The sequence below is a fragment of the Girardinichthys multiradiatus genome, chromosome 17 (genome assembly GCF_021462225.1).
Source record: "Girardinichthys multiradiatus isolate DD_20200921_A chromosome 17, DD_fGirMul_XY1, whole genome shotgun sequence".
Taxonomy (NCBI): domain Eukaryota; kingdom Metazoa; phylum Chordata; class Actinopteri; order Cyprinodontiformes; family Goodeidae; genus Girardinichthys; species Girardinichthys multiradiatus.
The window spans coordinates 24,943,675-24,967,498 of record NC_061809.1 but is presented as its reverse complement, the minus strand read 5'-3'; the positions used below and the strand labels follow the sequence as shown (position 1 = coordinate 24,967,498).

The 23,824-nt window shown below is 39.9% G+C and overlaps 1 long non-coding RNA gene across 3 annotated transcripts in view; it reads right to left on the bottom strand.

Moving 5' to 3' along the window:
- The window catches only part of LOC124883277, a 40,754-nt gene that overhangs the window by 15,663 nt on the left and 1,267 nt on the right, over window positions 1-23,824 (bottom strand). For 2 of the 3 annotated variants that reach the window (XR_007042142.1, XR_007042140.1), the window contains exon 2: window positions 80-150. The exons of the other annotated variant lie outside the window; for it this stretch is intronic. This is a non-coding gene — a long non-coding RNA (uncharacterized LOC124883277). The remainder of the gene's footprint in view (window positions 1-79; window positions 151-23,824) is intronic. 3 annotated transcript variants of the gene reach the window in all.

The window sequence follows — 23,824 nt, the reverse complement described above, 5'->3', positions numbered from 1 at the left end:
AGAAACAGTTATTTACTTCTATCAGTCAAAAGTTGCAAAACTTGCTGTAATTGATGGAACCATGAATTCTGCTCTTTACCAAACAATCCTCAAGGGGTTATGCAGAAGGTCAATGATCCATACCACACCAGGAAGTCTGCCTCTAAATGCCTCCAGAAAAAAGAAAAAAGAGAGAGGTTATTTAGAGTGGCCGAGCCAAGGTCAAACAGTTTATTGGCAGTGTGATGAATATTTGCTGGAATTTGGCTTGGTGTGATACTCAAAACACACAAGAGAGTACGTTGTAGAACCGACAAACAAAACTCCTAACTAATCACACGACCTTAAACAGACGGATCAGGTTGGTGCTAGCTAACCCCGAGTCAAACTATGGCAGTTTTATTGGATGAAATCATCCCAGTAATTCAGGTTTATTTACTTCCCATACAATAGAGTTGAAAAAGCCTGCGTTAAAGCCGAAATAGCACAATCACAGAATTAATTTCTTATGCAAAAATAAAGCATTTTTATTAAATATGAAAATTATATGTGATGCACAAATGTAACTATACAATATTAGCTCTACATACAATTTATTCATACTGACGAACGGCATGGTTGGGAACAGCGTTAAAGATGGCACAGGATGGATGGATTGTTCCTTGATGAGTCACTTCCTGTACTAGATGGATTCAATGCATCATCACTTCCTTTTTCCACAAATGGCGACACCCCCATTTGGGGAAAGTAGGTGCTGCTCCTTCTGAATCCAGGGTCTGACAAAGCATCAGAGCCTCTCTTCCAACACCCTAAAGTAAACTTTCCCTTGGAGGTTGGGAGATTTGATGCTCATTTAGTTGGAACACTCTCTGGTCCACTTCCTTAAATATTAGGACCACCACCCTGATCTGCCAGTTCACAGTTGTTGTCCCAGTCCTCCATGCAACAGCAAAAAGACATGTTGACCACAACACCTCCACATTGTCAACAGCCTTCAGCTTTCAGGGAAAAATTTCATTCACACACCTGATTCCCTGCCACTCGGTAGCTTTTCAATCAAACTGGATTACCTCTGACATGGTGATGGACTTTCTTCATCTAGTGTGACTCCTTTGCAGAAGGCATGGCGGCCAGATAGAGGAGATCCTCAAAGTCCCTCCACAATGACCTGTGGAGGGCACTCTCATTCTTGGTTTATAGTACCTTCCAAACAGTATGGGATGAACCCCACCACATTTTCTGAATCATTTAAAGGTTTACCAGAAAGTCCTCAAGGCCAACTGACAGTCCTTCTACATAGTTTCTCCAAATTCCTCCCACACAGAGTTTTTGCCTCCTTACAACACAGAAGCTAAAACTTTTAACATCCAAGGTGATATTTTTGAGTGTGCGCATCAGTTTAGAAATTCTTATGAAAGTCCTATTGAATTTTAATGAAAATTTACTTTTATTGGGAGGCATAATGCTTACCAACTTTTAAGATATGCCTGTGGGAAATTCTGTCACACACACTTTGAGTAGGCCACTCATCAGGAACAATTTAGAGTTTAATACCTTCTACCTGCTGGGGATGATGATTATTCATTCTTAATCATTCAGTTCTGGCAGTCACACTAGAAACCAACATATTAGCCGGCAGCTGCGGCGTAACAGAACCAATGCAGTGTGTAAATTGCTTCACGCAGGCCAATCCATTTTGCTTTACACAAGTTCCTGGTTTATGAGAAAGTCATTGCAGCCAGAGGTCAATTATCAAATCTAACAAGAATAAAAGAAGCAATGAGGAATTTTTAATGTCAGTGAGTTGTACATGTGTTTTTATGTGCAATGTGGTGTTTGTGAGGGGAATGTGGGCTTTTCTCATGCTTCACCGAAGAATGAAAAACACAATCAAGAAACTGGGCTAAAACCTAATCGACCCAAACACTGTCATCAGACAAAACCTTTAACCTTACTTTTTCCAAAAATGACCTCAGAGAGCTGAGGAGGTAAAGAATCCCTTATATCAGTCCATAGACTTTGTGTAGTTTGTTTTTACTGTGAGCTTTGTATTGTTACCGGGCTAAAAAAAAAAAGATGTCCTTAAGAGTGAAACACCAGGAGAACATTTAAAAGGCAGCGAATCAATAATCATAATCCTGGAGCAGGAAACAATTAACAATATACAGTGGCCCTCATAAGTCTTTGCAGACATTTCAAAATGGTATAGTTGGATTTCTGTTACCCAACTTAAATTAAGGTGAAGTTTGGAGCAGAAAGAGAAAGGCAAATTTAAAGGAGAAACATTTAGGTCCATCTGTTTCCAAGAAGAACTGCCTCCATTGCAGAAAAGGAGAAAAGAGTGCCTACCTTTGAGCCAGACAGCTGTTTACTTAATCAGAACCAACTTGAGTTTCTGTTCCAGGTTATGTCAGTTCTATCCCTCTCTCTCTCATCTAAAGGTACTAGTTTGTGTGGGGACATCACCCTGAGGTTGGGAGGCTGCTGGTTCTGTGGTACAGTCGACATCTTTGAGGTTCCTTTTTTATGGATTTAGAACCAAGTTGGTAACGGTGCACTAATCTTGTTGGTTAAACTGGCTCTCGTCTCTACCAAATATGCGTGAAGGCCGAACAAAATTAAGCTTCCTGGAACTTTAAAGATTATGATGGTGAACAAGAAATAAAAACAACACTATGGTGGAAAATCATCTACAGGTTGATCAAGCCCCCCAAAAAATTTGGCTGAGGTAGAACATCTTTGGTGGTTCTGTTTACCAATCCATCACCCTGAAAGCTCACAGAAGTCACCAAATAATTATGACAGACATAATTTTGAGTTGACATAAACTGGTAAGTTTTTAAACACCTGCCTGAGCATTTTTTTACTTTTACTTACTAAAATGACTAACTTCTATTTTAATGCCCGTCTCACAAACTATGATTCTGACATAAAATACCCTCCACAGCAGTAACAGTAAAATGTCACCTAAGAGTTTTTGAATACAAAGCTACACAATAGCAGTTCTTTAAATTATTCCTGTTGGCATGTTACAAAATTTAGTGCAAACTGAATTCTGCTCTGCTTAATTTATTTTTGAAGCAGAAGCAGTACTAAAAGTACCATCTCTTTAAAGCTCGAAAGCTGAAGAGTTGCCATGTAATGAATTGAAATGCTGTTTGTACAGCAGAAAACATGCAGTAGCGACGCTGCCATCTGCTGGTGGACAAATGCAATATTAATTCTGGTTGATGTACAAGAATACATAAAGAGAAGCAATTTCAGGAGTTTAGTGATGACAGTACAAGATGCTCAAACTTTCAGCACAATATAATGGTTATAAATGAAGAGGTACCATGGTAAAGGCCCTGTTCTTTTCCCCAGCAGATAGTGTGAAAGTAAAACACAAATGTATGGTTGTGCATGCTGAATTTGCCTCTCAACACAGGGCTTAAAACCGCAAACAACAGAGTTTTATTGATTCAGAGACTTCTCACCTGTAGCAGCAATTCATGGCTCAGTTTCTGCTATTGATCTCCGTCCTCTCACAGCTGCAGCAGTGATCGATCGGCTGGATGATTGAAAATACATTTCAAGGCTATGTAGCCCCCTGGGTGGTCTATAGCTTAATCCACTTATGTTTTCCAAATTACTGCAGTGTGTCACAAAATGGGAGCCAGTGTAGTTTTTAATTTTCTCACATGTTCTCAGCATAGTGAAACGGTATAAACACCACAAACCCATCTCATCGCCCTGCTTCACGGCAGCTGTTGGCAAGCATCCTTGTGATGAGACTCCAAATGAGTTTCTCTGTCTGGCGAGAGCCAAATATGACAGGCCTGTGTGTTTGGATAGAAAAGATTTCCTGAGTGGTGCAATTGTGAGGCATGAAGATCACAATATAGAGGGGAGGACAGGGTGAAAAAGTTGTCTAACAGTATAAATTGATCCCACAAAACCACAAAGAAGCTTAGGAAGAACCCGGAGATAAACTTTCAGTCAACCAGAAGGGTAGAATTGCTCTACAAATTGACCATTAGACACCTGATCATCATGTTTGATAATCTTAACCTTTTTTGTTTAATTTTTCCTAAGATAGCACTACTCTGTATGTTAAGTAACAGGATACCTTTGTAACATTTTTTTCTACTCAGGCTACGGGATTGGTTTGCCCTTGTTTTGTTGTTATGTCCATGAAGCAGGTGGATTGAGGGGAAAAATAAAAATGTTCTTGGTTGATGAACTGTTTCCACAGTAATGGGGGTCTTTATCATCCAACACAGTAATTGGTTATGCTGAGGAACATCTTTATAAATAGTCTCCGGCAGCCTCAATAGGACATGATTGGATAATTAAAAAAATAATAATCATAACATTCATGTAGTAGTCATAAAAACAAAGCCATTGGTTACTTAAAAAAACAGGTAGATAAATGTTAATAAAAACATTGCCAGACTGTTTTCACATTTTATCACATTACAGCCACAAGCTTTAATGTATTTTATTAGGATTTGCTTTGATAGGGCAACACAAAAGGTCTTGCATGATTCGTATTCAGCCATATTTATTTAAATGTCCCACAGTAAAAACTAGAGCTACCACCTGCCTTAACCTACATAGTAGTAATAATAGTTCTGTGAAGGTCTCAGAGGTTTGATATAGAACAAACAGCATTACAAAGACCAAGGAACACATCGGATGGCTAAGGAACAAAGCTGTTTCAGAAATTTTAAATAGGACTAGGATATAAAATAATGTCCTGAGCAATGAACATCTCACAGAGCCCTGTTAATCTGAAAAAGGAAAGCCTATGGCACAAATGTAAACTTACCAAGGAATGGCAGTCCACCAAAGCTGACCGGCTAGGCAAGGAGAGCATTAATCACTGGAAGCCAATAGTAACGAAGGAGGAGCTGCAAAGATGCACAGCCTAGGTGGGAAAATCTGTTGACACGACAAGTATTAGTTATGCACTGCTTAAATCTGGCCCTGCATGAAACAGTGGGAAGATGAACACCATAGTTGAAAGAATGACTAAACAACAGAGAGGGTTTGACCTTCATGCAACACACTATGGCAGAAAAACACTTTGCATCACCCTGAAACAAGGAAGTGGCAGCATCATACTGTGGGGATGCCATTTTTCAGGAGGATCAGGGAAGTTAGTTAATGGGAGAATAGACCGAGCTACATACAGGGTAAAACTGGAGGGGAAGTTCAGCTTCTCAGATGCTGTGTGTGCATTCCAATGAGCTTGAGCTTTTTTGTCCGACTTCATAAGTTATCACACAAGGGTTGGACCAAGCACTGCTGAAGTTCTGAAAACAATCACGACGACAAATCAACCTGAACCCATACAATAAAAATACAATAAAAGTCCCCTGCTTAATTGGGTAGCAAAATAGGTGATCAAATAAATCTTCATGTAATCAGTTTAATAAAAACATATTAAAATAACCACTTTATCCTAAGTCTCATTTTAAGTCAGATCATTTGTGTTTTATTGTATTTAGTTCAAACCCAAACATTCTGTTCATTTTAGGCATTTATTTACAATTGCAGTTTCATTTATTATTGTATTTTAAAATAACTTATTCTGTGCGAATATGAACCAACTATGACTTGGTGAACCTCAACCCCTGTCTCAAATCTTTTTGCAGCCTCTAAACAGGTGTTTTTCCAGGATTGCCCTGTATTTTGCTCCATCTATCTTCACATGGAATTCCCTTTAAAAGCTGTGTGTGTGTGTGTGTGTGTGTGTGTCCGGATTACTTATAGCTTTCTTTTCATCATTCTTCCACGAGGACCAGACTAGAGCATTGCAAAACTGATATCTGAGATTAAACTACACACAGGTGGAATCGCTATTTATTAGGTGACTTCTGAAGGAAATTGCGGGTAGTCTATTTTATTTACAGGTATTTGAGTAAATGAGGCTGAAGACCAATGCACGCTACACTTTTCACAATGTTCGGAAAAATTATTCTACTTCACAATTATGCAGTGTGTTGTGTTGAAAAACATACAATGAAGTTTGTGCTTGTAATGTGACAAAAGGTGAAAAAAGTCAAGGCGTTGCTTCATTCACGGCTTGCACGGAGTTGTGGGTGAGTTGTGACTCATATGAGAAACATCACTCTGAGCTTTGTCAACTGTTGTGACATCAGCTGCTTCCTTCAGCAACTGGAAACAAAGGAAGTGACAATAACAGCAGAGGATAATCCAATAGGAGCCAAACACCTCCGTCACACGACCACAACTGATGTTACAGCTCAGGAAATTTGCAGTAAGTGGAAACTGCAGCGTGATTTATTGCTTCACAGGAGTGCTGTGCTACTGTATGTGCTCCAGAGGGAGCCAGCAGTAAGGAAGCCAATAAGAATGATGCTACAAACTGAATTTTTAAACTGACATTTTTGAATTACATACTGAAAAGCTGCAACATTAATTTCAACTAAAAATGTATATAAAGTAAGACAGTATTTGTAAAAATTAAATAAATAAAGTTATAAATCGTTTATTTTAAATGGGGAAACATGTTAAATCAAGACAAAGGAAATGTTAAACCCAGATACTGTGCAGAGACAGCCAATAAAGCTATTAGGGTATGTCCACTGCTTACTGCTCCTTTCCACTGTAAGATCACACACTGCTTTGGTATAGCGATAAATAATTAAAGCCAGTTTTATAGCACCAAGTGTGCGGGAGTGGAAATGATCTGAAAAAAAAAAAAAAGATGGGGAGTGGCTGATAATTATGGTTCCCATTGATTATGTGCTTTGCCTCCAACTGCAATTGGGTGTAAGATTCCACTGTCAGTGCCTCTAGATGACCATTTACTGGATTAAATATAGATGAGTGCTGGTCTGATCCCAGAACCAGCACTCCCTATTCCATTATCTATGTTTTGCCTCATGGGCCAAGAAATGCTGATGAATATATGCATTCAGTTGTATGCTCGGCATAAACATTTACTTTACCTTCAATATCATTTAGTACTACCGTGACCAGAATGGCTGACAAATCTGGACTGACATAAGGGAAGAGTTTTCTAGAGCCAGAAAACTAGAATCCTGAAAGTTTGCCTTTCCTTTGCTTAAAAATACATTTTATTGACACAAAAACAACTATTGGAGCCTCAGCCCTCCAATGGCATTACCATATATGGATAATAGATGAAAAAAACTATTAATCTCAATGTGAAAAATCTTGTCTGGAACCACAAAACCTGACTGCCTGTGTGCTTTCTTGACAAAGACAAAGAAAAAGAACTGCTGAATATGCTGATGTATTGCTGCTTTTTGGCAACAGAGAAAAAGGATAGAGGGAGCAGTCTTACTTTTCCCCAAAGATCCATCTATGTAGGGAAAAGGCAGAGCCTAATGAATTGTGTGAAGAGGGTGGATTGCTCCTCACCCACAAAAATAATTTGAAATTCATTTAGCCTCAGGAGTATTAAAAAAAAATAATTACTTGGCTTTGCGGAAAGAAAAACCCAAGGATGAGTATTTAATTTAGTTTTCACTTTTTATGCGTCCTCTGCGAGTATATGTTTGCAGACATAAAAAAAAAATAGCTTTTTAAAATAGATCAGTAATTAAACAACATTTGCCAATCATGTTTATCCACACTAGCTAGCTGCAGCAGTGATTGGTTTTCCCCTTAGTGTCTGAGCCAAATGGATTATATATCAGTATGTTGACTTCCCTTCAACGGATATGTTTAACATTAGGCTAATTAGATATTTATGGCCAAGCAAAATGTTGACGGGAGAAAAATAATTTTAGATGGGCTTGCAGAAAATTAATGGCAATATTTCAAAAGCGCAGCTTAACCCCAACAAGTAACATAAAACGATTGTGTAGCAAAAAGGAAAACTTTTAGCTGGTTCTGTTTATTTTCACTGTTTTGTGCAACTACTACATGACTAACTTAAAGCATTCTGATAACACGGTTGAAGAAACGGATAAAAAATTATGTCTACCTGAATGCTGCAACTACCGCATACCTTTAAATATTTTATTTAAAAAATAGTCTTCTAATTTGCTTGAGAACTGGTTGTTGAACACAAACAAATTGAACATTGGTTCTTGAAAATATTTACACTGAACTGTGGCATCACAGTTTCTTATTTCTCTTTATTCTTTCATTTTATTGTTAGCCTAGTTAAATAGTGTGTTAACTGAAATATTGTGGTAATACTTTGAAAAGTCATTTGTGTCTTGTCATTTCGAACGACAGTGCTGGGATCTGCTCTTTCACGGAATGTTTTATAATAAAGCCATACTGAGCTGGTATTCACAGGACAATCCCTGACAGACCAAAAGTTGTTTGGCTAAAAATTAAGTATTTAAACTTTGTTAATAATTATTCAATTATTTATAGTTGCTAAAAGCCAAACCTATTATGCACAACAGAAGTGTGGTGATCTGATAGGGCTTAGTTCTCTGTCAGTATATCCTCTGACTGGAAAAAATGTCCATATCAATCTTTATATATGCTCACAGAGCTGGATAATTTTCTATCAGCACTTTATTCTTATTGATGTTAGAGTTTGGTTGCTGTGTCTAATGCAACGACTCTTCCACAATTGTCACAACTAAAAAGGAAAATTTGTAAAAGATTATGATATGCACACTTTAAATGGAAGTGTCTTATTGTCTTGTTGAGGTGCCACAGGTAATTTTCAGAGAAGATACTCCTGGGCTGTAATGACATGTTAATAAATGCAAGAGTGTTTCTCTTAATTGCAAAGAACAGAAAACAGTAATTGCAAAACATGATCTTATGAATAAGGAGTGATTCATTCACACTAAGTGCAGCAGAAGGCTGCAGCCCACGTACACACTGAGTAAGCAGAGGATGGGGTCCAGTTGGAAGAGGATTATTCAACGATAACGCAGAAGTCTAGAAACATAAATACATTATCTCCTAAGATTCCAGGTAATTTGGTTTATACAGGATTTAATCCAAGGTGACTGAAAGCAATGTTGTGCTCATGCCTATTTTCAATGAGGTTCAATCACCCTCTGTTTATGGTAGGAACTAAAACCCCAGATAAGTGTGAATAATTCAAATTCAGGGTGATACACTGAAAATGGCAGCAAGAGCGAGCTAATTTTGGACCTGTAACGTGATATTTGAAGTTGTGTCTGGAAAGTAAATGTCAGCTTGTTGATAGCAGCCATCAAACATAAAAATCCCATGAGTAGTGCTAGGACTTAATGTTCCTCAGCTGTGGGCACAAAGGAATGTTAAGAGGGTGGAAATACACAGTTTAATCCCTAACATCCTCAACAGAAGGCTGTTCTCACTGGACCATTGTTCAGCCTGAGAGAAGGGAACAAGGCTGACCTGCTTGAAACTCATCTTTTGGTTAGATTATGTGGAGCCAGATTTTTAAACTAATTTAGACATTAATAAAGGAGACTGGAAACACATTCCTTGTGAGCCCTAAACTAAAATTTTGATGGCTCAAACATATACCTTCACATTTTTGTTTTATTCTTTGTTTTGTGATTTGTTTATCTGAAAGGTTTGATTTAAACTAACATATTTGCTGCCACATATGCATCTAATTTATTATTTACCTTTAAAGTTGTGTTTAAATAAGTTGTGGATCAATTCAAAACAAGCATAAATGGCTGCCATTTTATCCGAGTTGATGTATCAGCCATAGTGTCCATGTACAAGAACCATCTTGGATTAGTTTTATTTTTTATTTTTAATAATTCTTGTAGTTTGCCACTTTCCACTTGTTTACGGGTTAAGCTTTTACAGTTTTGTTACAGGTTTTAATATTGTTGTAAACTTTTCGCATGTGATCACTTTATAGATAATCTCAATTGTTGACTATTTAAAACATTAAGTCTATGCTAAGTTATAGTGTGACTAAGCAGCATATTAAAGTAACACATCTTAATTTATCAGTGGTTATTTGATCCAGCTTGGTGGTTAATGGTTTGAGTCCAGCTTGGTGGTTAATGGTTTGAGTCCAGCTTGGTGGTTAATGGTTTGAGATAAATTTTAAGGACTGATTCAATTTGTAGATCTGAACAGACTGACTTTTCAGCAATTCTGCTGCCTAAATGAACCATTTTAGGTCAGTGCTAACTTGTAGTTTAGCCAAGTAGCCATTTAGCATTTAATTTGCCTCCGGGACATTTTGCTCTTTTGTTCTGTTTTTGCATTACAGAATATACAGATTTACAATTTACAATTTACAATATACACATATCTAATAAAAAAGGTGCATTTGCAACATCTGTATGCTGTTGTTTTGTACTCTATTGAATGTTAATCAGAGAAACAGCCTAGGGGAAGAAACTGTCTCTGTGGCGGCTGGTTTTAGTGAACAGTGCTCTGTAGCGCCACCTGAAGGTAAAACTCTAAACAGTTTATGTGCAGGGTGTGTGGGGTCGGCAGAGATTTTGGCAGCTCTTTTCGTGACCCTAGACCTGTATAAGTCCTGGATGGAGGGAAGGTCAGCTCTGATTATTCTCTCTGCAGTCCTGATTCTTCGTTGCAGTCTGCACCTGTCCTGTTTTGTGGATGAGCCAAACCACACTGAGATGGATGAAGACAGGACAGACTGAATGATGGCAGTGTAGAAGATGACCAACAGCTCCTGTGGAAGGTTGAACTTCTTGAGTTGCCTCAGGAAGTACAGTCTCTGCTGGGCCTTCTTTCGAACAGTGTCTATGTGTGAAGACCATCTCAGGTCCTCAGAGATGGTGGTTCCTAAGAACCTGAAGTGGTCCACGGCCGATACAGTGTTGTTGAGGATGGTGAGGGGGGTGTATGGGGGTGGTGTTCTCCGAAAGTCCACCACCATTTCCACAGTCTTGAGTGGGTTCAGTTCAAGGTAGTTCTGACCGCACCAGTGTACCAGCCGATCCACCTGCTTTCTGTATGCAGACTCATCACCGTCCTGGATCAGTCCAATGACAGTGGTGTCGTCTGCAAACTTAAGGAGTTTCACGGACGAGTCCGATGAGGTGTAGTCATTTGTGTACAGAGAGAAGAGGAGTGGGGATAGAACACACCCCTGGGGGGCACCAGTACTTATTGATCTGGATCGGGAGAAGATGCTCCCCAGTCTCACCTGCTGCTGTCGGTCCGTCAGGAACCTGTTGATCCACTGACAGGTGGAGGCTGGGACGTTGAGCTGGGTGAGCTTCTGGTGGAGGATGTTTGGTATGATGGTGTTGCTTTATGGGCGGAATTTGTTCCTGAATGGGATGTAGAGGGGATGATTTGAGGTGTGAATTGGACAAGGTTGGTTGTGATCAGGCTTGTGATTGGGCTTCGTACCTCCGGACAGCTGCGTCATTCCATTCGTAACTTTTTTCACTTTATCCCTCAGTGTTTGGTTCTGAGTTGTGGCGAAGCTAGTCGTTTCTGGCTGAACTCCAGAGACTCCCTCAGAACTTGGAATTCCCTGTGGAGAATCTCCACCAGGCCAAGTCGACCATCCAGGATGGTTAGCTTCTTGTCGATAGAGTCAAGGACATCAGCGTAGCTTTTCTCTGAAGAGATGGTGGAGGTACTCGCCGAGCACTCTGAACAGGTGCATTCTAATAATGGTGTGGTCATGGGTACAGATTTTTGTGGCTTGCCCATTACGATGTTTTCAAACATTCGTCCACGTAGCCCTCCACGCCATCCAAAGTTTGTTTTATTGGGAAAATATGAGAGGTGGTTAATATTTTAAATGTTTCTGTGTTTGGCTTGAATTAATTGGCTTGTTTTACCAGTTTGTTGTGTTTGTTTACCTGTATACTGCCATATTTCGTACACAGAGCTCTCACAAGATCTCAGCCACTAATCAACCCTTGCCTTAATTTTTACTTGTTACAGTTTTGTGGTTGTTTGTCCTGTGTGTCTCTGTACAGCGCAACCTCATTAAAGTCTGGCTGCAGTATGTGAAAGTATAAAAAGCCTAGAAATGCATGGTAACAGGCTAGCACTGACAATAGTCATTATCATCACTCATCACAATCAGCCAATCCCACTGGTATTTCAACATCAGCAGGAACACAATTTCTAGAGTGACTTCAATTCCAGATCTGAGTTCCAAATTAGGTAAATGGATATCATTACACACCACTTTAACAGCTTTAGATCTGCATTTATGCTGCTGTTAATAGACTAAAGCTTGACTGGTGACTAAGAGATGCTGATATACAAATTCATTGGTAAGTATTTCCAAATGTCAGTACAGGTGGGACAGTTACAAAAGCAATGCAAGCGCTGATTGGTCATGCTAGAGTGATAGAAAATGAAAGTTTTCTTCAGAGATGGGTTATCAGAATCAGAATCAAAAAAGCTTTATTGCCAAGTACGTTTTTGGACATACAAGGAATTTGTTTTGGCGTAGTTGGTGCAATACAATACAAATTAAACAGTATAAACATATCTACAATATAATATAAATATATGTGCACAGTTTTAAGTGAGTGAGAGTAAATATAGAGCAGTATAAGATGCAAGAGCAATACAACAGTGCAGGTGATCATTGTGCAAGTAAAGCAGGAGTCCAAGCTGAGCGTTAATGTAACGCATAGAGTTGCAGGTTACAGGTGTCCTGTCAGCAAAAAAAAGTGGGGTGTGGGGGAAAGGGACAGTGTCAGGGTGGTTTCCGGGCTTTGTTAACCAGGCTGGTGGCAGATGGGAAAAAACTGTTCTTGTGGCGTGAGGTTTTGGTCCGGATGGACCGCAACCTCCTGCCAGAGGGGAGAGTCTCAAAGAGTCTGTGACCGGGGTGGGAGGGATCAGCCAGAATCTTCCCTGCCCGCTTCAGGGTCCTGGAGGTGTACAGTTCCTGGAGCGACAGTAGACTGCAGCCAATCACCTTCTCAGCAGACCGAATGACACGCTGCAGCCTGCCCTTATCCTTGGCTGTAGCAGCGGCGTACCAGATGGTGATGGAGGAGGTGAGGATGGACTCAATGATGGCTGTGTAGAAGTGCACCATCATAGTCTTTGGCAGGTTGAATTTCTTCAGCTGCCGCAGGAAGAACATCCTCTGCTGGGCTTTCTTGATGAGGGAGCTGATGTTTGGCTCCCACTTGAGATCCTGGGAGATGATGGTTCCCAGGAAGCGGAAAGATTCCACAGTGTCAATTGTGGATTCACAGAGGGTGATGGGGGGCAGGTGGGGCTGGGTTCTGCATGAAGTCCACAACCATCTCCACTGTCTTTAGAGCGTTGAGCTCAAGGTTGTTCTGGCTGCACCAGTCCAACAGATGGTCCACCTCCCATCTGTACGCAGACTCCATCAGTCACCATCAGAGATGAGTCCGATCAGGGTGGTGTCGTCCGCAAACTTCAGAAGCTTGACAGACTGGTGACTGGAGGTGCAGCTGTTGGTGTACAGGGAGAAGAGCAGAGGAGAGAGAACACAGCCTTGGGGGGAACCGGTGCTGATGGTCAGGGAGTCGGAGACGTGCTTCCCCAGCCTCACGCGCTGCTTCCTGTCAGACAGGAAGTCAGTGATCCACCTACAGGTGGATCACTGACTTCTATGTATGTATCTTTACTTAAAACCTCTCATCAATTCAGGGTTAGAAGTCAACTTGTTTTCTCTTAATGATAAAATATGTGCAGGTTATTTATAGGAAACCCAAGTGGGGTTAGTGGTCCTTGTCATAATCAGAGGGAAAGTAGATACATTTTCCAACTAGGGTCCCTACAGCATGCAGCTTAAAATTAAGCTGCATATTTATAAATTTAGACACCTCATAATGAACAGTGAGAAGAAATATTGTGTCATCCACAGTCTTTGGAGAATTAATCATTCCAACCAGAACGTCTCTTTCAGGCTTTATGTATGCCAATCTGCCTCAGTGTTGTCACGGCGAGATGACACAAATACACAAGGCTGTCTACATTATTGTAGCTCAGTTGATTTGCCAACAAGGGAAGCATCTGTCATTGTGGAAGAATGATTTCAATTGCTGAGGAAACCAGAGACGCTGTCATCGAGTTAAAAATGAAGCAACTTTTACTCGCAAGAATAACAGTTCCAGACACAGAATCAACAGATTTGTTTTTTTTGCAGAAGGAATAGCATTTTTTTTATCCCTTTAAAGACTTAAGTGTTTTGCTTGTTGATTTGTAGGGTTAATCTCCTAATAGGTTGACAAAGCCTTATATGGGAGCTAGGAAACACAATTGACTGACTTAGGACACCTGGATATGAAACCCTGTTGGTATTCGACTCTGATTGCTTCTAATCAGGACATAAAATTCCCTTTCTCTCTTGCAAACAGTTTACAACTATTAGTGCAATATGATGCCCAACAAACCAGGGACTTTTGAGGGCCTTCAGCCAATTTGATCTGTGCTACATGCATAAATGTGTGCTTTAGAAGCAGGAAAAACATGCCAGAGTGCAGGAAGAGGTAAGTTTGACAGAGGCCAAAAATGTGAGATGTTTCCCGTCTGCGAGTGCCAGTGAACCAGCAACATCACCCCAGGCTCATTAATGTACGTGGGGTGTAAAAGCTGGTCTGTACAATCCAATTTAACAGGCGAACACATTGTTGAAAAAATTAATGTTAGTTGTAGAAACTTGTTGAAATAAACTCAAACATCCTATGAATACAGTTTAAAGATACTTTTAGAAGGAAATGAAACCAAAAGCCACCATCTTAAGGTCCAAGGAAAAGGTAGAGCAAATTAGAGCCCTGCAGGGAATTAAACTAATCACAAGAAGAAGAAAAGGGGAAAAAAAGTCATTAAAATGAATAAAAAAAATAAAAAAAAGAGGATCCTTGCCTGCTATGAGTCACTTTTAGTCTATTTGGCTCAGTGTTCTCTGCTCTACTTATCACTTTGATAAACCCCAGAAATAACCTGCATTTTTCCCCGACAAGTGGTCTCTCCCAAAAGCCACGGATGGCTGGCATCGTTCTTAAATTGCCACCTGACAAAGCACCTCTGCATTACAAGTTGCCCCAAGAACCACTTACCCCCCACCGCTGGACACGTGGAAGCGTCAGGACCTATTTATAACATCTACATCCCCTCGTATGACGGAATATCCCCCCCCCTCTTTCTCTCCCATCTTGCTTCTTTGCTCACTGTTGCCATGGAGCTTGAATCAATGACATCACAGGAAAAGGGGGTGTGCATATGCCTGCGTGTCCGTGTGTGTGTGAGGAGATGAAAGCTGGAGTCTGCAGACTGAGTGAACATGGCCTGAACATATTAGGTGACAGGCAGAAGCACAAGCGGCAGGCATCTAAACTGCAGTGCGCTGACGCAGTGTCATGCATTAAACACGGGGAGCCTTCCAGCAGCCCACACAAACAAGCAATCCGTCCCACACTCTGCTACACACAGCCACATAAATGCATAATAAAAAGCTGACAGGGTTAATGACTTTACATGCCTTTTCTCCAAAATGGTTGCCTCTTTATGTCATTACACATTTGTTGTTACAGAACTCTGCGGGTTTTTACAGTTTTACTCAGATGTTCATATACATTTATTATGTCCATTCATCTTGGGCTTTTAATCTTTTTTTTTTTTTAGAATCATTCATTTTAAGGGCTGGGCTGATTATATAAATATACGTCTGAAGTTTGAATTTATTCTTGTCAAGTTCTTTTTATTCTCATATGCACACACTTGATAAAGGATTAACCTGGAAGAACGCATGGGACCACTCACACTGAACGCATGGAACATCAACCATTCAGTTATCAAATTTAAACTTTTCCCAAAGTTTTGTATTTAGCCAATAAAGTTCTCTTTTTTAATGAAGAAAGTTAACTACACCTTCTCTATGTATGTTTACAGCTGCCCAACAAGTTCACTTCCTTGATAGATAAGAGTCTCTGCTTCATGTTTGTTCTCACTTTTGATTTTATAAAAAAATGTGTTTTTTTCAAGTTCACATCGACGTTTCTGAACTTGAAAAGGCATCTGAATACAGCGAGGAAGCAATATCCTCCCTGGGACTGCTGTGAATTCAAAGACACAATACAAGCAACAGTCCAGTGTCACTATATGCTCATCCAGGAGGAATGAATGCTGCAAGTCAGGGAGGCAACTGAATCAGCTGGGTTTCCTTAGATAGAAAACTTTAACCAATTTGAATACTATACTGAACTTGACTGCACTGTTATGATTTGATTAACTTGACTTATTTTAATTGTAACGAGCCTTGAGATGATGTGTTGTGAAATGGCACATACAAACAGGATAGTATTTTGCCTGTGCATTCCCACTGTATTTACATGTGTATATACATGTAAATACAGTGGAAATACCCACCCACAACACCATACCCACTGTAAACCGAATTACTTACCAGAACTCAAAACATTTGAGGCAATCAATTAAGAGCTACCAACTGAACATGAATAATAATACAAAACTGGCACTTCTGTCCATTTTATTTTCTGTTTGCACTTAACTGATAACACCTGACTGTGATTTTGTTAAACTTAAGTTGTTGGTTATTAAGTTATTTAAGCAATGCTTAATACAGAAAAAGTTCAGATCAATCAAAGTTCGAGTTAAATGTACTCAAAAACAGGAATGTTACACTTACTTTTGAGTTAGAAATTTTAAAAATGACAAAATTTAAACTACTTAGTCTAATTTCTTTAAACAATCAGGTTTACAGTCTATATAATTGTTTGATCAATTGAATGGTGGATTTCTGTTTATCATTTCATTTTGTCACAAACGGATGCAGCGTGTCTAAGGTGTGCCTTAAATTAGGTCATTGAGTTTTGCAAAAGTTGGGTACACATCTTGGAGGAATAATAATAATAATAAAAACACTACATACAAGCTACTAGGATTTGTCACCAGTATGTCAAAGTCTGGAAGACCTGTGCATGAGAAGAAACTGGTTAGGATGTGCAGGAACAACAAAGACAACCATGAACAGGAAACTGCTGGAACACCAGTTTTACATCACCATAAACTTAGAGGCCAACAAAGAAATTTTAAAGCTTGAATGATATTTGCAGCTACCCGCATAGACAAACCAAATGGTGGCAGCATAATGCTGTGAGGGCATTTTTTCCATAACAGGTTGTTGTGACCTGAAGAAGCTTAATCTTCTTGTGATAACATGAACATATTTTGAAAATAGTAAAACTTAAGAGGTGATTCATCATTGGATCTCAGGAATAGCCCATTTTCCACAAGTCCAAAGATTTAAACACCCGGGATTTTTTACGTAGGTAAAAGGAATTCGGGCTAATTTGTCTGCTTTCTGTTTCCACTGCTCTGAAAGGCCGCATAAGATCTGCTTAAATCAGCCGAATGACGTATGGGGAAGTTGTGAAGAAAGCTGCACCCCACCTCCAATCCAGCAGGTGGCAGTAGTAAGACATGACAAAGGCCAAACCAGCAAACCCCGACCCAGAAGCACATCTCCACCCATTTGTTCACAAAACAAGATGGAGAACACATAACTGGCTTTTTTGCTTGTGGTGTTATACCACATTGTAATTGAAACCCAGCAATCTGCAAGTGAAAGAAACATAAATAAAATAGAAAACATCACCACCACACCGGTCAGTGACCGGAAGTCAGAACACCACAAGACCGGGTCCACCAATCATTGTTGCTCAGCACATAACCCTACCCCCCAGCAATCCCTGGGTAACCCGAAAGTCTTGCCCCCAGATCTGGATCTTTAATACGGAGTTAAATTTCCCAGGTCCAGCCTAGGTAAAACTGTGTTGAAACACTCAGAGGACTTTTGAATTTCCTAGGCAATGCCTGGAAGTCCCTGCAAATGGAAACTGGGTCGTTGTCATACTGGCAACCAATATAAGCCGAAAATGCCAAAAAATGTCCATAAGTGATCAATAACTAACTGTTAGACCACCAAGTGTTATGAACACTCTAACACCATAACTACTTTTTAATCTCATGAAATCAACATATTGTTGCAATGATTAGACAAAATCTTTGGTTTCCAGAGATAACAGAAAACCCAGATGGTTATCTTAGAAGAATTAAATAGTCAATCTATGAGTCCTAGAAAGTGAAATTAATGATTACAGAGTATGTCAAATATGTGACATCACAAACAAAAAAGATCTGGGTCTATAAGAAAAGTAGTGATCTGATCCCTCAGGCATCATTAAGCAGATTCCCTTTTCGAGAGGCCACTGCAGCATGCATGGCAAAACCGCAGAAAATAGAAATTGCCTGGAAGATAGAGGACTTGTGTGATAAAACAGCCAACCATGAATAATCTGCGTACAATGAAGTAGAGGTGGTGCTCTGTGAACAACCAGAGCGTTGAAGAATGTGCAGCGCAGACTAAGAGGCAGTCTCGTGTGGGGTTGCATTGCATCCTGTCCAACATTGGACAGGATGCAATGCACAGCCGATAAGTCTGTTTTATCTCTGTAACCAACTGGTGCCCCAAGAGAAAGTGAGGGAGCGAAAAACAGACAGTAAACACAGCAATGAAACAACACTCAAATAATGCCTCTATTGTTCCGTCTATTTACACCCTCCTCCTCCTCTCCCTTCTGAACACAAACACACACTTCAAAATGTTCCCCCCCCGCGGTTTATTGGTGGGGAAAAAAACCTCAGTGTCACTTTTTTACTCTGCTGCATCATGGCCGCCCACTTGTTCTTTCCATCTTCTCACTTCGTCATCATTAAAGCTGCTATAAATAAAGCATATGCACCCTCATCCTCACACAAACACTCTTCAGCTCCTCTGACTGGTGGCTCCCATGGGGGCCACCTCAACAACACAGCGTCATTTTTTTAGTCGTTTGCCTCCTTCAGACATGTTCTGTCAACTTGTAACAGGAGCTCAAACAAGGAGACAATATGCTTTCAGTCCTAACAATCAGACATGCACATATGCAAATCAGCAGCATTGATTAAAGAGTTAAAAAGTTAAAGAGCACATGCAAAGTGTTTGGGGTGCTTCAAAATGTTTAAAATTCACAGCTGAAAGAGGGCATTCCTTACATAAAATGGAGCAAATGGGTGTATGTAAGGCTTCTCATAAGTTTGTTATAATCCTAAAAACTATTTTAATATGATTCAATAAAAAATTATATCATATACGTGATAAACAGTTGAATATAGCAGTTTTGTTGCAACAAAATTTCAATGTTTTTCTTGGGATGGACCAACACAAAGTAGTGCATAATTATAAGGTGGAAATAAAAATCTGAAAAGTTGATCTTGGAGCTAATAACAGGGCAATTCTGGAAGAAATAAAAAGAAGCGCACTGGTCCACACAACTCCAGAGTCAGAATAAAACGATGGGTGCAAAGTTCATTAGAACATCCAAAAACTGATAACCAGCACTCACTAAATACCTTTCTTCACTTTTAATATGGGCAAGGAGGAAGACAATGAAAGACTGATAGACGACAAAAGATAGAGACTGGGGCAGAAATTCACCATCCAGCACGGCGATGACCCTAAACATGCAACCAAAACGACAATGGAACAGTTTAGATTAAAGCAGATTCTTGTGCGAGACGCAGTCCAAGTCAAGACCGAAACTGAAATCAAGAATCTGTGACAAGATTTTGAAATTTATGTTTAAAAAGCTGTCCATCCAGTCTGATTGAGTTCTGCAAAGAATAGACTGAAGTATCAGTGTCTAGATAAGCAAACCTGGCAGAGATGTATCGCATACTGGCAGATATCATTCAAGTCAAGTCAAGTTTATTTATATAGCGCTTTACAGCAACAAAGCACTCAAGGCGCTGTACATAAGGAAAAACATTACAATGATACAGAAAATCAAACAATAGAGGTAATTTAAATAAAAGAGAGAATAGAATGATGGATAAGAAAATGAAAGGAAAATTGGACTGAAAACCTATCTAAAAATGTTTAGATAACACATTCAAAGGCCACTCTAAACAAATAAGTTTTTTATCTTGATTTAAACAACTTAGGATTTCGGCGCTTTTACAGTTTTCTTGGAGTTTATTCCAGATTAGTGGAGCATAAGAACTAAAAGCTGCTTCTCCCTGTTTAGTTCTGGTTCTGGGTCTGCAGAGTAGATTTAAGCGAGATGACCTGAGAGGTCTGGGTGGTTAATACACTGACAACAAGTCTGTAATGTATTTTGGTGCTAAGCCATTCAGTGATTTATAGATTAACAGAAGTATTTTAAAGTCTATTCTCTGAGATACAGGGAGCCAGTGTAAGGACTTTAGAACCGGGCTGATGTGCCCCACTTTCTTATTTCTAGTGAGGACACGGGAAGCAGCGTTCTGGATCAACTGCAGCTGTCGGATCGACATTTTAGGCAGACCGCAGGCAGAGTTTCCCTCTTGTTGATTCAGTTGACTAACAGTTCTTCAAATTTTCCCTTCCTGGACGGATGAGAAGTTTACCGTTTTTTTTTTTTGAGTTGATCACGGACGCGTGATTCCCCCCGTCGTTTTTCGTCAGACCTGACCCAACCGGTGAAGAGAAGAAATCAACGCCAAAGTAATTTCGTTCTTTTTATATTAAACCGGATAGGTGCATTTAGAGGTCTGGGCAGGATGAGGCATAATGAAGGTGATTTAGAATCACCAGTAGTTAATCCAAGGTACTGATTGAAGTGTTTTATGCTGAGCTGTGTTTTGATTTGCTGTGCAAATGCTGATGAATCGTGCGTGTTCATGTTTTGTTCGGCTGATCCCAAATCAGCCAGGAATTAGAAGTTGTACTTTTAAAAGTTTTTTCGTTCAAAGCAACTGCGGTCTTTGCCTCCCCTCACCACTCCTTTGTTCCAGTTTTATTACTGGAGTTTTTCCACTGAGTTCCCGCCTCAGAGTTTTATGACTCTTTGTTCGAGATTTGGGGCAATCAGCTGTACGGCTAAAGGGGCGTGGCCCCACCGTTTTACCAGCTGATCGCTGCAATCGAGACATCAACACCCCAGGAGGACTTCCCTTTCCATTTAACCCAAATAGCACATTTTGTCCATAAAACTGCTGGTTTGATCTTCATAGACACTAAATGCATATATTTTTCTTTTATTATTATTTTTAGGTAGTCATTTTTATCCCCTTTGTGTAGAATAGTGCTTGTTAGTTAGGTGAAGGTTTTTGGACCAGTATAATAGTATTTCAGAATTATTTGGGTTCAATAAATCTTCACAAATATAATTAAGAGAAGCATTTGTGTTTATTTCATGAAAGAGTGAATTATCTCTCAAAACAAGGTCGAAGTTCCCCCAACCTTCGGTGCACTGATTGAACAAACAGTGACATTTTGTGGTTTTGGTTAATAATTTATCAATTATTAATGATGAATAGCTAATTGTAATTATTAAAGAGCTTTGCGCCCATAATCACAACACAGGAGGACATCTCTGATTTCTGTTCGTAAGTAATGATTTTTGGTTAAGAATTAATTGTTTTTTCAAATTATGATTTTAAATTATAATTCTTGATAAATATTAATCAATAATCATAGTTTCTTACACTGTGAAGACTCCGTTGCAGTAATCAATTCTACTAAAGATGAACGCATGAATTAGTTTTTCAAGGTCCTGCTGAGACATTAGTCCTTTAATCCTGAAGATGTTCTTTAGGTGATAGAAGGCTGACCTTGTTACTTTCTTTATGTGCCTCTGAAGGTTCAGGTCTGAGTCCATCACTACACCCAGGTTTTGAGACTGACTGGTGGTTTCTAGCTTTATTAACTGAAGCTGTGTGCTAACTTTTAAACGCTCTTCCTTTGGTCCAAAGATTATTACTTCAGTTTTGTTTTGATTCAGCTGAAGAAAATTTTGGCCCATCCATGCATTGATTTCTTCTAAGCATTTACCCAGCGCTTGAATGGGTTCATGGTCACCTGGTGACATTGTAACGTATAGCTGTGTGTCGTCTGCATAGTTATGATAACCTTCATTGTTGTTTATTAAAATCTGAGTTAGGGGGAACATGTAGATATTGAATAGGAGGGGCACTAAGATGGACCCCTGGGGAACGCCACATGTGATTTTTGTGGTCTCTGATGTAAAGTTACCTACTGACACAAAAAAGTCCCTGTCCTTCAAGTAGGATTTAAACCAATTGAGTGCTGTACCAGAAAGGCCGACCCAGTTTTCCAGGCGCTCTAATAAAATGGAGTGATCAACAGTGTCGAATGCTGCACTAAGGTCCAATAATACCAGCACTGTGGTTCTTCCACAGTCTGCATTTATACGAATGTCATTGAACACCTTGATAAGAGCAGTCTCTGTACTGTGGTGAGCAGGAAGCCTGACTGGAAGACATCGAAGCGGTTGGTCATTGTTAGAAAGTTGTTTAACTGTTGAAACACATCTTTTTCAATAATCTTACTGAAGGGGAGGTTTGATATAGGCCTGTAGTTCTGTAGTAGCAGCTTGTCCAAATTGCTCTTTTTCAATAGAGGTTTGATAATTGCTGTTTTCAGGGCCTGGGGGAAAACACCTGACAAAAGGGACGTGTTTATTATTTGTGTTAAATCAGATGTTATTACAGGCAAATCTTTCTTAAAGAAAGCTGTGGGTAAAACATCGAGACAGCAGGAAGAAGAGCTTAGTTGCTGTACGATTTCTTCTAAGATTTTGCAGTTTATTTGGTGAAATTAGGAAATTTTGTCAAAATCGATTCTAGTTGGAGACAACATTGGTCCTGGAGTTGATGTGGATGTGCTGACTGCCCCTCTGATCTTTTGGCTTTGTTCTGTCACGTATAAGCACAGGGATTTTACAACTATCTCCTATTAGGGGCCCAAGTTTTTCCTGGACATGCTCATTTCTGATAGAGTTACCACTGGGGCCCAGACTGTATCACAGAGAAGTGATTTGAAGATCCTGATTAGGAGGAGATAGATTAGGAGGTGGTGGAGGTTTGCGGCATTTGGAAGATGTTGGTTTAGTAGCAGGGCCTCGGCCACGGGGGGGTGTTGAATGGAGAAGATGTCAGAGCCATTTGGGTCCCGATTTTAAGAGCTCCTTTCATGTTATCAGAATCCAGTAAAGCAAAAAGCGAGCTCAGTGGGGAGATGGGAGAGTTCTGTGCGGTCTGGGTCGGGGTCTGGGGTGAGGGGGGTATAACGGGGGGGGGGGGGTCCACTTCTCCTGTGGATTTCAACCGGGAGACCTTTTGTGATGACCTCTCTTTCTCAGCCAACTGGCCGATTGTTTCTGCTGGAGGCAGCGTTATCATTGTTGTTGATACTCCATGCTCTCTGCTGAAGGTCGAAGCTGCTGGCGGATTATTTACTGAATAGAAGAGATTATATGTGAGACGTCTGGCTCCTGGCTTGTTCAAACAGAAACCATCTTGCTTGAAGAGTTGTCTTTTTTCCCAAAAAATATTAAAGTTGTCGATGAAGTTCACAGGTGTGGTGGCACATGTTTTTTTCCACCATTTATTAATCATCAGAAGTCTCGAAAATACCTCATCTCCACAGAAAATCGGTGCAAAGGGTCCGCTGAGAAACACCTTGATATTGAGACCTCCAACAATATTCAGAAGACGAGTGAAATCCTCCTTCAGTCCTTCTGATTTTTTAGCCACGTCATCCATGGCTCCACAGTGTATAAGAAGGTTTTCTAGAGATGGGCGCTTTTCTGTGATTGCAAGAATATTCTCTGAGATATCAGACACCACGTTACTGGTACCAATCATAACTTCTGTGTTTTTCTTGTTGCAGAAGTGTTTAATCCCATCCACAGCTGTGTTGCCCCCTATTAGGGTTCTTGGTCTGGTGGGGCGCTTTTTCTCTGGAGAAAGACTTCTTTAGGAGAAGACTGTTTAGAATGAAGGTTGTTCTCAAACTTTTTATTGTTCTCAGAAGATGGATAGTTTTCCTGGTTTTCATTCTGTAGTGGAGCAAATCTGTTTTGGAGGAGAACTCCATTATTTCCAG